Source organism: Fistularia commersonii, chromosome 1 (assembly GCF_037954325.1).
Source record: "Fistularia commersonii isolate RoL2024-O1a breed Wild chromosome 1, RoL_Fcom_v1.0, whole genome shotgun sequence".
Taxonomy (NCBI): Eukaryota; Metazoa; Chordata; class Actinopteri; order Syngnathiformes; family Fistulariidae; genus Fistularia; species Fistularia commersonii.
Window position 1 is genome coordinate 5815883 of NC_141284.1, and position 12541 is coordinate 5828423.

The following is a 12541-nucleotide window of genomic DNA, read 5'->3' on the forward strand; positions in this document are numbered from 1 at the left end:
GAGAACCCTGGCACGCCACGGCCCCGTCCGGTCTTTACCTCCGCTGGCAGCCGAATCCTGAGAACGGCAGGGAAAGCGGGACGTAAGGAGATAGAGGAGATATCTGAGAGAGCGGCACTGGAGCAGCTGTGGTAATACACAGGACTCCATGTACTTTGGAGTATCCAGTCGTGCCCTGCAGGAGCTGTTAGCACACGCAAGTGGGAATAATCTTACCCAATGGGCTCCCAATAGTCGTTATACCGACGTAATCTTGTAATTAACTGCTTTTGACGCCACAAGACAAGCTGAGTGATTTGTGAGGCACGTTATTACAACGTATTATCTGATCAAATACTTAAGATATGTGTGATAAAATCGTTAATTAATGTTACAGACTCAACATTGATGCAGGATTCGCATCCCATGCTAGGTCATTTCATCTTCACATGCTCGTAACTGACTTGAGAATAGGAATTTTCAGAAAAACAAGTTTTCAGTTGGTATTTTTTGGTTACGGTTTGAGATTTAATTGTGCCCTCTGACTTGCAGTTCCAGGGTTCGGCCACTAGGGGTGTCTCTGTTTCTTTACATTTCTCTGTTTAATTTTAGACTGAGCTTATTTCTGGTTACGATTCTATCTTGGCATGCAATGTTATTTATTACTCTTGTTTCAATTGCGACACTTGTCACACTTAGGCTAGGTCAATACGTCTCATGTTGTCCTGTCTTATCTATATGTGTTCTATATGTCGTTCTGTCTTGCATTTTAATGTCTGTCCTGTCTCTGTCTACGCACGGGATAGTGAGAAACGTAATTTTAACGCTTTTGTATGTCCAGTTAAAAGAAAGGAATTGACAATAAAAGCAGACTTGATTGTCAGCCAGGAACCAACCAACCAACCAACCAACTCGAGGCGTTTACATCCCTGCTTCCCGGTTTCCCAGCACAGATTCTACAAAAATACAAAACGAACAGCACAGAGGAATTGAAAAAAACACAAAAATGATCCACGAGGAAGAAGGGCGGATCATCAGGTTAGTTTTGCTGCCATCTGCTGCCATCGGCAACCCCCGCCCCCGCCCCCTTGACAACCGCCTTCCAGTAATAATATCCCCCTATTAAGAGTAACTTAGTGTTTTATTTGAACGTAAACCCCTTTCCTGTTTAGTTTTTCCTCCTGTCCAACGCGCCAAAGTATTGTTACTTTTTTTTCTTGTTTGTTTTTCATCATTCGTGGGTGGCGGCAGACTTTCGGCGCCGCCGCCATTAATGCGATCGCTCAATGCCGCTTCAACGTTCGCCTTCTCGAAACTGAAGCGAAGCTCTTTCTCATCGACCGCCGGGTGACGTGACAGGCTTTTTTGATTTAATATAACAAATCTGACTTGCATGACTCATGCACGTGTATGTGTATGTGTGTGTGTGTGTGTGTGTGTGTGTGTGTGTGTGGTTCCCAGAGCTGCTGAAAATTCCCAGACCCAGACAGCAGGTTTGGGGGTGGGGGGGTTGAAAACAAACTGTGACCAATAGGTTTGTTAAATTAAGTGGCTGCTGCTTAAAGCCTCAACGCTAACAACAAACCCTCATCACACACACACACACACACACACACACGCACACACACACAGGATCGCGTGCCCGAACACATCTCACAGGCCAGTTGCGGTGAACACATGACTTGAAACACTCGCATATTTCTCCTCACACACTCTTTGGGAGAAACTTGGAAAAGGGGAACAGGCCCCCCCTTCACCGAGAGGCATTCCTGACATGTTTAATGGTCCTGAAAATAATCAGAAAGGAGACCTTCATAACACGCCGGCCACTATCTATCTATCTGCCTCGCCTCCACCCTTCCAACCTCCCCCTCCACCTCTCTGGTAGACGTTCCCACCCTGCGAACTGATCGGAAACTCGATGTGAGAAGACCCGGGGCTGAGACGATGTTTTTTTTAAGCGAAAAAGACAACGAATGAATGAATGTTGATTTTTTTTACTTCTTAGTTCAGAGTCAAATTTGAAATAGTTTTTAAGGGTTTTGTGATGGAACTCGTATTTTTTGCTCCGTCACTTCTGTACGTTTGATTGAAAATGTGCATGTTGCACCGTGATATGTAAATAAAGACGCAATTTTGAAGATAAACGCTGAGTGAAGCCACGGCCAGGAGAGATCTTCAAACATGAAGCCTTTTTGCTTTTAGACAAAATGGAAAAAGAAAAGAAAAAAAAGGCCCCCAGCTTTTTCCTTCTTATGATGAACTTTTTGACGCTCATACACACACACACACACACACACAGACATAGAAACATAAAAAAAATCCCAAAGCAAAGATGGCTCCCGATCTGACTTCACTTTGCATTTCCTGATAGCAACCTTTGATTGCTTCCTGCACATTTCAATCCATCTTCTTCTTCTTCTTCTTCTTTCGGCTTTTCCCGTTAGGGGTCGCCACAGCGAGTCAACTTTCTCCATCTAACCCTATTCTCTGTATCTTCCTCTCTCACACCAGCTACTTTCATATCCTCTCTCACTACGTCCATAAATCTTCTCTTTGGTCTTCCTCGAGACCTCTTGCCTGGCAGCTCCAATTCCAGCATCCGTCTACCAATATATTCACTATCTCTTCTCTGTACATGACCGAACCATCTCAGTCTGGCTTCTCTGACCTTCTCTCCAAAACATCGAACATGTGCCGTCCCTCTGATAGATTCATTCCTGATCCTATCCATCCTGGTCACTCCCAAAGAGAACCTCAACATCTTCATCTCTGCAACCTCTAGTTCTGCCTGCTGTCTTTTGGTCATTGTAACAGTTTCTAGTCCATACATCATCGCTGGTCTCACCACTGTCTTGTACACCTTTCCTTTTATTCTGGCCGATAGTCTTCTATCACATAGTACCCCTGACACTTTTCTCCACCCATTCCAACCTGCTTGGACCCGTCTCTTCACCTCTTTTCCGCACTCTCCGTTGCTCTGGACTGTTGACCCTAAGTACCTGAAATCCTCCAGCTTCTTGATCTCCATTCCCTGTAGCCTCACCGCTCCACCCGAGTTCCTCTCATTCACACACATATATTCTGTCTTGCTGCGACTAACTTTCATTCCTCTCCTTTCCAGAGCATACCTCCACCTCTCTAGATTTTCCTCTACCTGTTGTCTGCTCTCACTACAGATCACAATGTCATCCGCAAACATCATGGTCCATGGGGATTCCTGTCTAACCTCATCTGTCAGCCTATCCATCACCATTGCGAACAAGAAGGGGCTCAGTGCTGATCCCTGATGGAGTCCCACCTCCACCTTGAACTTCTCTGTTACCCCTACAGCACACCGTACCAGTGTCTCACAGCTAGCATACATGTCCTGCACCAGTCCAACATACTTCTCTGCCACTCCAGACTTCCTCATACAATACCAGAGCTCCTCTCTTGGCACCCTGTCATATGCTTTTTCTAGGTCTACAAAAACGCAGTGCAACTCCCTCTGGCCTTCTCTGTACTTTTCTATTAGCATTCTCAACGCAAATACTGCATCTGTAGTACTCTTCCTAGGCATGAAGCCATACTGCTGTTCACAAATGCTGACTTCTGCTCTCAGTCTAGTTTCCACTACTCTTTCCCATAACTTCATTGTATGGCTCATCAACTTTATCCCTCTGTAGTTGCCACAATTCTGCACATCCCCTTTATTCTTAAAAATAGGCACCATCACACTTTGTCTCCATTCTTCAGGCATCTTCTCACTCTCTAAGATCCTGTTGAATAATCTAGTCAGAAAATCTACCGCTGCCTCTCCTAGACACTTCCACACCTCCACAGGTATATCATCAGGACCAACTGCTTTTCCACTCTTCATCCTCTTCAATGCCTTCCTCACTTCACTTTTACTAATTTTTGCTACTTTGTGGTCTACAATAGTCACCTCTTCTACCCTTGCCTCTCTTTCATTTTCCACATTCATCAGTTCTTCAAAGTACTCTTTCCATCTTCCCATCACTCTTCTAGCATCTGTCAATACATTTCCCTCTCTGTCCTTTATCACCCGGACCTGTTGTACATCCTTTGCATCTTTATCTCTCTGTTTCGCCAACCTGTATAGATCATTCTCACCCTCCTTACTATCCAACCGAGCATACAAGTCATCATAAGCCCTTTGTTTTGCCTTTGCTACCTCTATCTTTACCTTTCGCCGCACCTCCCTGAACTCCTGTCTGTTCTCTTCAGTTCTCTCAGTATCCCACTTCTTCTTCGCTAACCGCTTTCTCTGTATACACTCCTGCACTTCCTCATTCCACCACCAAGTCTCCTTATCTACTTTCCTTCCAGATGACACACCAAGTACTCTTTTACCTGTCTCCCTGATAGCACTAGCTGTAGTTGTCCAATCATCTGGAAGCTCACCCTGACCACCCAGACCCTTTCTCAACTCCTCCCTGAAAACCATGCAACACTCCTCCCTTTTCAGCTTCCACCATTTTGTCCTCTGCTCTGCCTTTGTCCTCTTCATCTTCCTTGTCACCAGAGTCATCCTACAAACCACCATCCTATGCTGTCTGGCTACACTCTCACCTACAACTACTTTGCAGTCACTAATCTCTTTCAGGTTACCTCGTCTATACAAGATGTAGTCTACCTGCGTGCTCCTACCTCCGCTCTTATAAGTTACCCTATGTTCCTGTTTTTTCTGGAAAAAGGTGTTCACTACAGCCATTTCCATCCTTTTTGCAAAATCTACCACCATCTGTCCCTCTGCATTCCTATCCTGGATACCAAATCTGCCCATCACTTCTTCATCCCCTCTATTGCCTTCACCAACATGTCCATTGAAGTCTGCACCAATGACCACTCTCTCATTTCTGGGAATATTCTGCATCACTTCATCTAACTCATTCCAGAACTTCTCCTTCTCTTCAGATTCACATCCCACCTGCGGGGCATAGCCACTAACAACATTGAGCATCACACCTTCGATTTCCAGTTTCAGACTCATAAGTCTATCTGACATTCTTTTCACCTCTAGGACGTTCCTAACAAACTCCTCCTTCAAGATAACTCCTACTCCATTTCTCTTCTTGTCAGTACCATAATAGTACAACTTAAAGCCTGCTCCTAAGCTTCTAGCCTTACTACCTTTCCACCTGGTCTCCTGGACACACAGTATATCCACCTTCCTTCTCTGCATCATGTCGACCAGCTCTCTACCTTTTCCTGTCATAGTCCCAACATTCAAAGTCCCTACTCTCAGTCCCAGACTCTTTCCCTTCCTCCTCTCTCTCTGCTTCCGAACACGCACTCCTCCTCTTCTTCTTGTTCTTGTTCTTCGACCCACAGTAGCCCAATTTCCATTAGTACCCTGTAGGTCATCAGTACCAATGGCGGTCGTTGTTAACCCGGTCCGCGACCGATCCGGTATGGTATAGTTTTGGTTGTCTCGCATATTTGGTTTTGGCAAAAGTTTTACGCCGGATGCCCTTCCTGACGCAACCCTCTGCATTTATCCGGGCTTGGGACCGGCACAGGGAGACACTGCTCCGTGCCCCCCCAAGGCAGGCTTGGAGAGGCACGGGCCAGTGCCGCCCTGAGGCTGCATTACATTTCAATCCATAAAGAATGGAATTATATGGAAGTTAGTGCACGTCGGGTGCATGTTGGGTGCACGTCGGGTGCATTTCAAACTTTGTGGTTCTGGAATCACTCCTAAACTCAATGTCCTCGGGGATTAATAAAGTATTTCTGATTTTGATACCTGGCTTTGCCAGTCTAGAGCAGGATGATTGACAGCTGGCACATGAGTTTCAATCCTGTTCCAGGGCTGGCGAACCGCTCGGGCACCGTCGCCCCTCCCCAACCCCCCCTCATCTGCCGTGTCACCCTTTGCGGGGAAAGTTATTTTTTTTCTCCTCGCACACTTCAGAACTTCTTGCTCCCAGCGGCCGTCCCGCTGTTTCTGTTTTGAGACGCGGTGAAGCAATAAAGTCGAGCGGCCCCCGCTTTCATCTCGCCGGGTTTCTGTATTGATAAAGTCCCCGTCATCCTTCGACCCGCTCCCTCCCGCCCGTCCATCCATCCATTCCTTCCGTCCGTCCGCCCCCCCCCGCCCACCTACCACAACATCACCTGCGGCTCCTCCGCCGAAACCCGACTCTCCCAGGCTCTTTCATGTCCGCTGAGACAATATTGTTCCTCCAACGTGCGCTAATAAGTCCATTAAAGTCAATATTCGCCGCTCGGCTTCGGTGCTTTGCGGCGGAAACAGAGCGGACCCCCCCTACCTCACCCTCGAGATCCTCGTTCTGGTTCCCCGAGGTCTCGGCGGCCCCCGCGAGACGGACCCTGTCTGTCCGGCTGAGCCCTTCAGGTGAGCTACGTGTTTGGGATTCCTGAGCTCTTCCTCACCGCTGCATTCCTCCCGTCTTCTTTTTTTTTTTTCTTTCTTTCTCATGGACTCGAACCCGCCGGGTTCCTCATCATCATCCTCCGTCTGCATAGCGAGCGTACCTGCGGCTCAGCCGGTGACGTTCCCACGGCACATCTGTCACACGGGCCACCGTGATTTACGAATGTCATCTGGAGGTAAACAAACTGTGCAAACAGCTGTCCAACAGTCCGCGTGTGTGTGTGTGTGTGTGTGTGTGTGTGTGTGTGCGTGCGTAGGTGCCACTTGAAACACCCTTATGTTTTTTTCTCAGATGATCATTTATCATACAGATTATTTTCCGAGGACATCATGATGTAGGTTTCAGGATAAATTGTATAAATAACAAATGAATTACAGAATGAATATTAGAAATGACGTGAAGAAATTCCCGCTCACTGGCGTGTTATCAAATTGGAAATGTAGTGTAAAAGCAGAAAAATAAATAAACCGCGCTTTGACTTGGCCCCGCTTGCCAAGTCGGGTGGGGGTTATTTGTCGGGTAACATTTTGCGGCGTCTTCGTACAATAAATCAGGCTGAAACCCGACGGTAATCCCCAGATTACCTCTTTAATCCGCGCCGAACGGATGGAACCAAACGTCCCCGCCGGGCTGAAACTGAGCAGTCGCGACTTTTTCTCCGTTCGGAGAAGCTAGCCAAAGCTAACGAGATGATTGCGCGGTTGCCCTGCGGTCGGGGGGGTTACAGGGGTCCGGGCCTGAACCGGGATTAACACGAAATCCCGTGTCTGCTTTATATTTGCGGGATCGATAGAGGGAATAAAGGGGAGAGAAAAGAATTCATGCCAGGAGATTGCGATCACATGACTTGCGTGTGATTTGGCTTTTACACGACGAGCGGCTGCGAGTCCCGGCTGGCCGGCGCCGCTCTCAGATCCACCTCGGCCTGAAGCTTCGACTGAGTCAAGCCCCCACCAGGCGCCAGAAACATGGCGGCTAATTTCTGAACATCAGTCATTTGCGATGTTCTTTTTGTTGTTTGTTGCCCTGCCAACTAATGAGTGTGTCAGACACATTCCCACGTGGCGTGGACTGGCAACCGCCGCGCACGGAGCCCAGTCACGCCATCCGAGTGATCCGCCAGGATAGACCTGACAAGCCTGCTGACACAGGACCGGGCCGGATCCCGCCGCCCTGCTGAGAACCGCCTAGCTCCCTAACTGAAGGTTCTGCTCCAAAACGCCAAGATGCACCAATTAGATTATATAACCCAACCTCAGATTCCAGAGACAAAAGAAAACCTTCTTCGATTGAAAACCTGTTTATCCGATCGCCGCCATCGCTTTGATTTCGTTTCTCACGATGGCAGTTTAGCAAGAACCCGCCCAGGACCATGTAGAAACTGCACAACAATGAGTAACAGCTACGCTTGACATCTAAATTAAAGATTTCTTGACAGACCGTGAAATTTAACAAGACAAATTAGGTTTTTGCATCACTAGCAGGTTACTAGGACTACTACTATTATATCATGTCATATTTGACTCTTGAATTGATTGAGTGAAGCAGACAAGGGGGAGAAATAAAAATTGAAAAAAAAAAAAATACTGGTAAAAAAATACTCTAAAATACTTCAGCGGTACTTGGAGTGAGCACTGTCAACATGAGAACTCGGCGTAACGACAGGATCTTTTAAGCGGAAAACTCGGCGGCGAGGAGTGACGTTCTGCAGCGGCTGATTATTTTTGCAGCGTCCCATTTTTCTTGAAGCCCCCCGCATCCGTGCATGCACGTGGGGTGCACGTTTGGATGTTCAGTACCACGGAAAACAAGCCCCTCCCACAACATGGACGTCATTTGTCAAAATGTATCTACCTGTGACTCTGGACAGCATAAACTGTATATATCTAAATACTGCCTCACTATAACTATTAATCTATTTATCTGTATAACTATATATCTACATATATTTATGTATCCATGCACATGGATCGTCAGGTGTGTGTGTTCAAGAGATTGTCAAAGCATATAATTCCTGTTTTTCGAAGTAACAGATGATTAGCATGTATGACTGAGCGGCTAATGCTAAAGCTATGTTCTGGCTTTGTGCTGTATTCCAGGTTAACGAGTTTGGTACCATGTAGACAACTCACTCCACCCAACTCGGTAACCACGGAGACTAGCTACGGAATAAGCTGTTCGCTGTGATGATAAGGCTGCCATTCTGACTTATGTAATATCATGATTGTGATGTAAGAAGTCAAATCCTAAATTCTGTGTCCACACGTATCGCTTTGTCTTGTCTTTTTTTGATGATACTGTGATACAGCTGGGTAAACCCTGTGTCTGTAGTACTGCAGTACTCATCATACTGCAGCAGTACTCGCCATACTGCAGTATCCGTTGTACTAAAATACTCGTCATACTGTGGTACCCATTGTCTGTGAGTTTTCGGTTTTCTGCTATCCAAATTAATCAACTAAAAAATGCTATATACATATTTAAAAACATCTATCTATCTATCTATCTATCTATCTATCTATCTATCTATCTATCTATCTATCTATCTATCTATCTATCTATCTATCTATCTATCTATCTATCTATCTATCTATCTATCTATCTATCTATCAAGTTTTCTGCTGTGGTACAAATAAAGGACCATCTAATCTAAACTATCCATCCGTCCATCCATCCATCCATCCATCCATCCATCCATCCATCCATCCATCATCCATCTGTTGGTCCATATATCCATCCAACCTACATAATGCACTGTATATAGATAGATAGATAGATAGATAGATAGATAGATAGATAGATAGATAGATAGATAGATAGATAGATAGATAGATAGATAGATGGCTTCCGCTGCGCCCCTAGTGGACAGGAATGGAAGTGCGATTTAGAAAAGCAGATAATTCAGTTAATAGCGTCCATTATCCTGTCGGATCATTGCGTCACCCTCCTCTTCATCACCACAAACACAGTCTGAGGAAACTTCATGACTTGCAACATTTTCTTTTTCTTTTGTGCAAAACAAAGAGGAGGTCATCACAGGAGCTTCAAAAAACAAGAAAACACATACATGTGCAAGAGTACGCATGACAGTGTGTTTGTTTTTTTTTTTGTGTGGTGGTGGCTACATAAAGGAGGATTGCAAAATATTTCAGAATAAAACCAAGGCTATAATGTTTGCATCAACGTCTGTCTGGATCTCTGTTGTGACTTGTCATGTTTTTATCATTTATTACCTTAAATACAAGTTTTAATCACGTCTGTCAGGCTAGCATAGAAAGCACATGCTAATAATGCTAACAATACTACCACTAGTTTAATTTACAGGACAGAGGTTTGAAGTGTTGTGTTTTACTCAGATTTGGAGTACAAATACTGCAGTATCTTTGAGTACAAGGTGGCGTTCCAGAGCTTGAGACTATAGTTTCAGGTCTTTTTTTGTGAGGGTGTTACCAGGGTGACCAAACATTTGTGTGCGTTGCATGTGACTACTTAGCACTTTAGCTCGAAAGCTAAAACCTCATTGTAACCCAATGGCTAATGTTTTCCTCGAGCTAGCCGATGAGTTTGATCACCGAAACAAAACAAAAATCGAGTTTTGTCGCGCATATCCAGAGTAACCAATACCATCAATTATGTAATTACATAGTTTAAACTAAAATTATAAATTAGTTATTACATCTGACCAGAAGGGGGCGACAATGCTATCGGGCTCCTATAGAACACACACTTTCACCCCAGGACTGCGTGGTCCTCTGGCCCCGGCCGCAGGAACTCCTCAGTTTGTGCCCGCGTATCAAAAAGACCCCCCCTCGCCCTCTAGAAAGGGGCGAGCGTCAGACTGGAGCTTCTCCGGTCTCCGTGCCGCCAAAGCTTTGCTCCCACATCTGGTTCGCGGCGTTGTTGTTTTCAGAAGCCGTGTGATGGCACTCGGTCCGACTGTGTGTGTGTTTGTGTGTGTGTTTGTGCAGTGGGGGAGGGTATCGATGACTCGGTTTGACACACACACAAACACATCACTCCCTTGTTTTGTTTTGTTTTTAACTTTAAAGATAAGGATTGGGTGTTTTAGCAAAAACAATAACATTTCTCTGAATGGATTATTTTGGGGGTGGAGGGGTGGGGGACGAGTCGATCACACCCAATGTAAGGAGTGGTGGCGGTGTGTGTGTGTGTGTGTGTGTGTGTGTGTGTTAGTTTCGGGGATGGTTCCTCCTGTCCTTTACTAAGATGGAACACTTTGAACATTCACTGTTAATAAACGTGTAATAACAAGTTTACAACATGATTACAAAATCATTCTTACCTTTTTTTATTAAAATTAATTTAAATTATGTATTAATAGCAACTGAGGTCAAAGGTGATGCGATTATATCTGGTGGCGGCCGTGTTCGAAGCCATCAAGGTTTCAGCTTGGGTTCCAGAAGCTGGTTCTTCGTCCGGGAATGGGTGCAAAGCGCAGCAGCAGTCATCTCTGCCTGGGGTTCTCTCTGTTTTCTCCTTCCTGGGTTCTCCTTCTGTTCTCCCGCTTGAGGTTCTCTTTCCTCCGCTCGCCATCAAAAAGCAATCGGCAGATTCACCGACGGCGCTAAAATATTGATGGGTGAGAATGAGTGGAGTGAGCGGTCGGGTGTGTCTGTATCTGGGACAGGTGAGGGCTCCACCCTTCCGGTCATTGTTTGTTTCCCCTTCTCAAACTAGAAATGAACGTGCAGTTCTAGCGCACGTGGATTTAAAAAAAAAAAAAAAAAAATCACTTAATCATTAACAGGTGTTTTATTTTGAAAACCCTGAGATGCTTGAAAGTATGTGTTTGGAAATGAATCTCCTTCTCTGCCAAAAATACAGTTATTTTTCCCCACACTGGTGAAACACCACACAGGGGTCAGGGCGCCGGCTCCTCTTATTACTGTGGAATCATTTTCAGCAAATGTTTCTACATTGGTGAAATGTAATGAAAGCAGATATTTTTAATGCTTTAACACGTCGAGGTGCAGATGGGAAGTTAACTGTTTCTTGCAGTCGTCTGTATACATACAAATCATGTTTATGCAAAGCATGAGAGTGCAAACACACACACGCATGCACACACCCGTGCGAACGCATTCGCTGAACTCTTTTTGGCATCTTGTGGTTTCCGTGCACTCACATTGAACTCTCAACTCCCACACCAACTGCGTGAGCCCTGCACGGGCAGTACAATCACACACACACAAACACACACACAAACACACACATACACACACACACACACACACAGATCACTGGCCAGCCAGGAAACCTTCAGCCATTGTCTTTTCTGAACTCTGACATCAGCGGGATAGGAAATTGTGACAAAACTCTGAGAATGCTATTGATTACAATATGCGCAGAAACACACACACACACACACACACATACACACACACACACACACATACATACACATAAACCGAAGTCTGCAACCATTCTGCAGTGCATCCTCTCGCTGCTTATGTGATAGCCAATTTGTCTTTATTTTATTCGCAGCGCGTGGACCAATTTGTTCGTGATTGGGCTTATGTTCGTTCATAAGCCGAGGTTCTACTGTTTACGTCATGTAATGGGGACTCCGAAGCAGGTAAACAACGGCGCGGATGTGTTTCTTTAAGTTGGGAATTCAGACGAATTCGGTGGAGCTCGAGACGGATGGCGGTGTGGACGTCGGGGTTGAGTGTCAGCGGGTCGGGGGCCGCGTGGTTTATTGTCACAGGAGGTCAGCGGTGAACTCGGGCCTCAGACGGGCAGGTCACCGCGTTCCTGCTACAATACAGCTTCCTCTGCCTGTGTGCATGGACACACACACACTCATGCATGCACACACACACAAGCTGTCGCTCCCAGTCGCTTCTAAAAATAGGCGATTGGGCAAATATAGCATGCATTTATCCGCTCGCCCTCCTGTGTCACTCAGGTCACCGTGTGTGTGTGTTGGTGTGTGTGTGTGTGTCAGCGTGCGCAATTGCTGACGGGATGAAGTCGTGAACGTGTACATGCCTACGCCTGGAGAAGGTTCTCATTAGTTACACGCTGTCCGTACGCCGTGTACTTACATGTATGTCATACGGAAACCCCTTGTTAATTGCTGGTGTTACGTTCCAGAACTGTATAAACAGAAATCTGCAAAAGTAGCGAAAAAAATC

At 45.8% G+C, this 12541-nt stretch overlaps 1 long non-coding RNA gene across 1 annotated transcript; it reads left to right on the forward strand.

Moving 5' to 3' along the window:
- The first annotated feature begins 746 nt into the window (after positions 1-746).
- Positions 747-8697, forward strand: LOC147237255 (uncharacterized). The gene is made up of 3 exons (XR_015106116.1): positions 747-1017; positions 6475-6558; positions 8483-8697. It is a non-coding gene; the product is annotated as an uncharacterized LOC147237255 (long non-coding RNA).
- The last annotated feature ends 3844 nt before the right edge of the window (positions 8698-12541 follow it).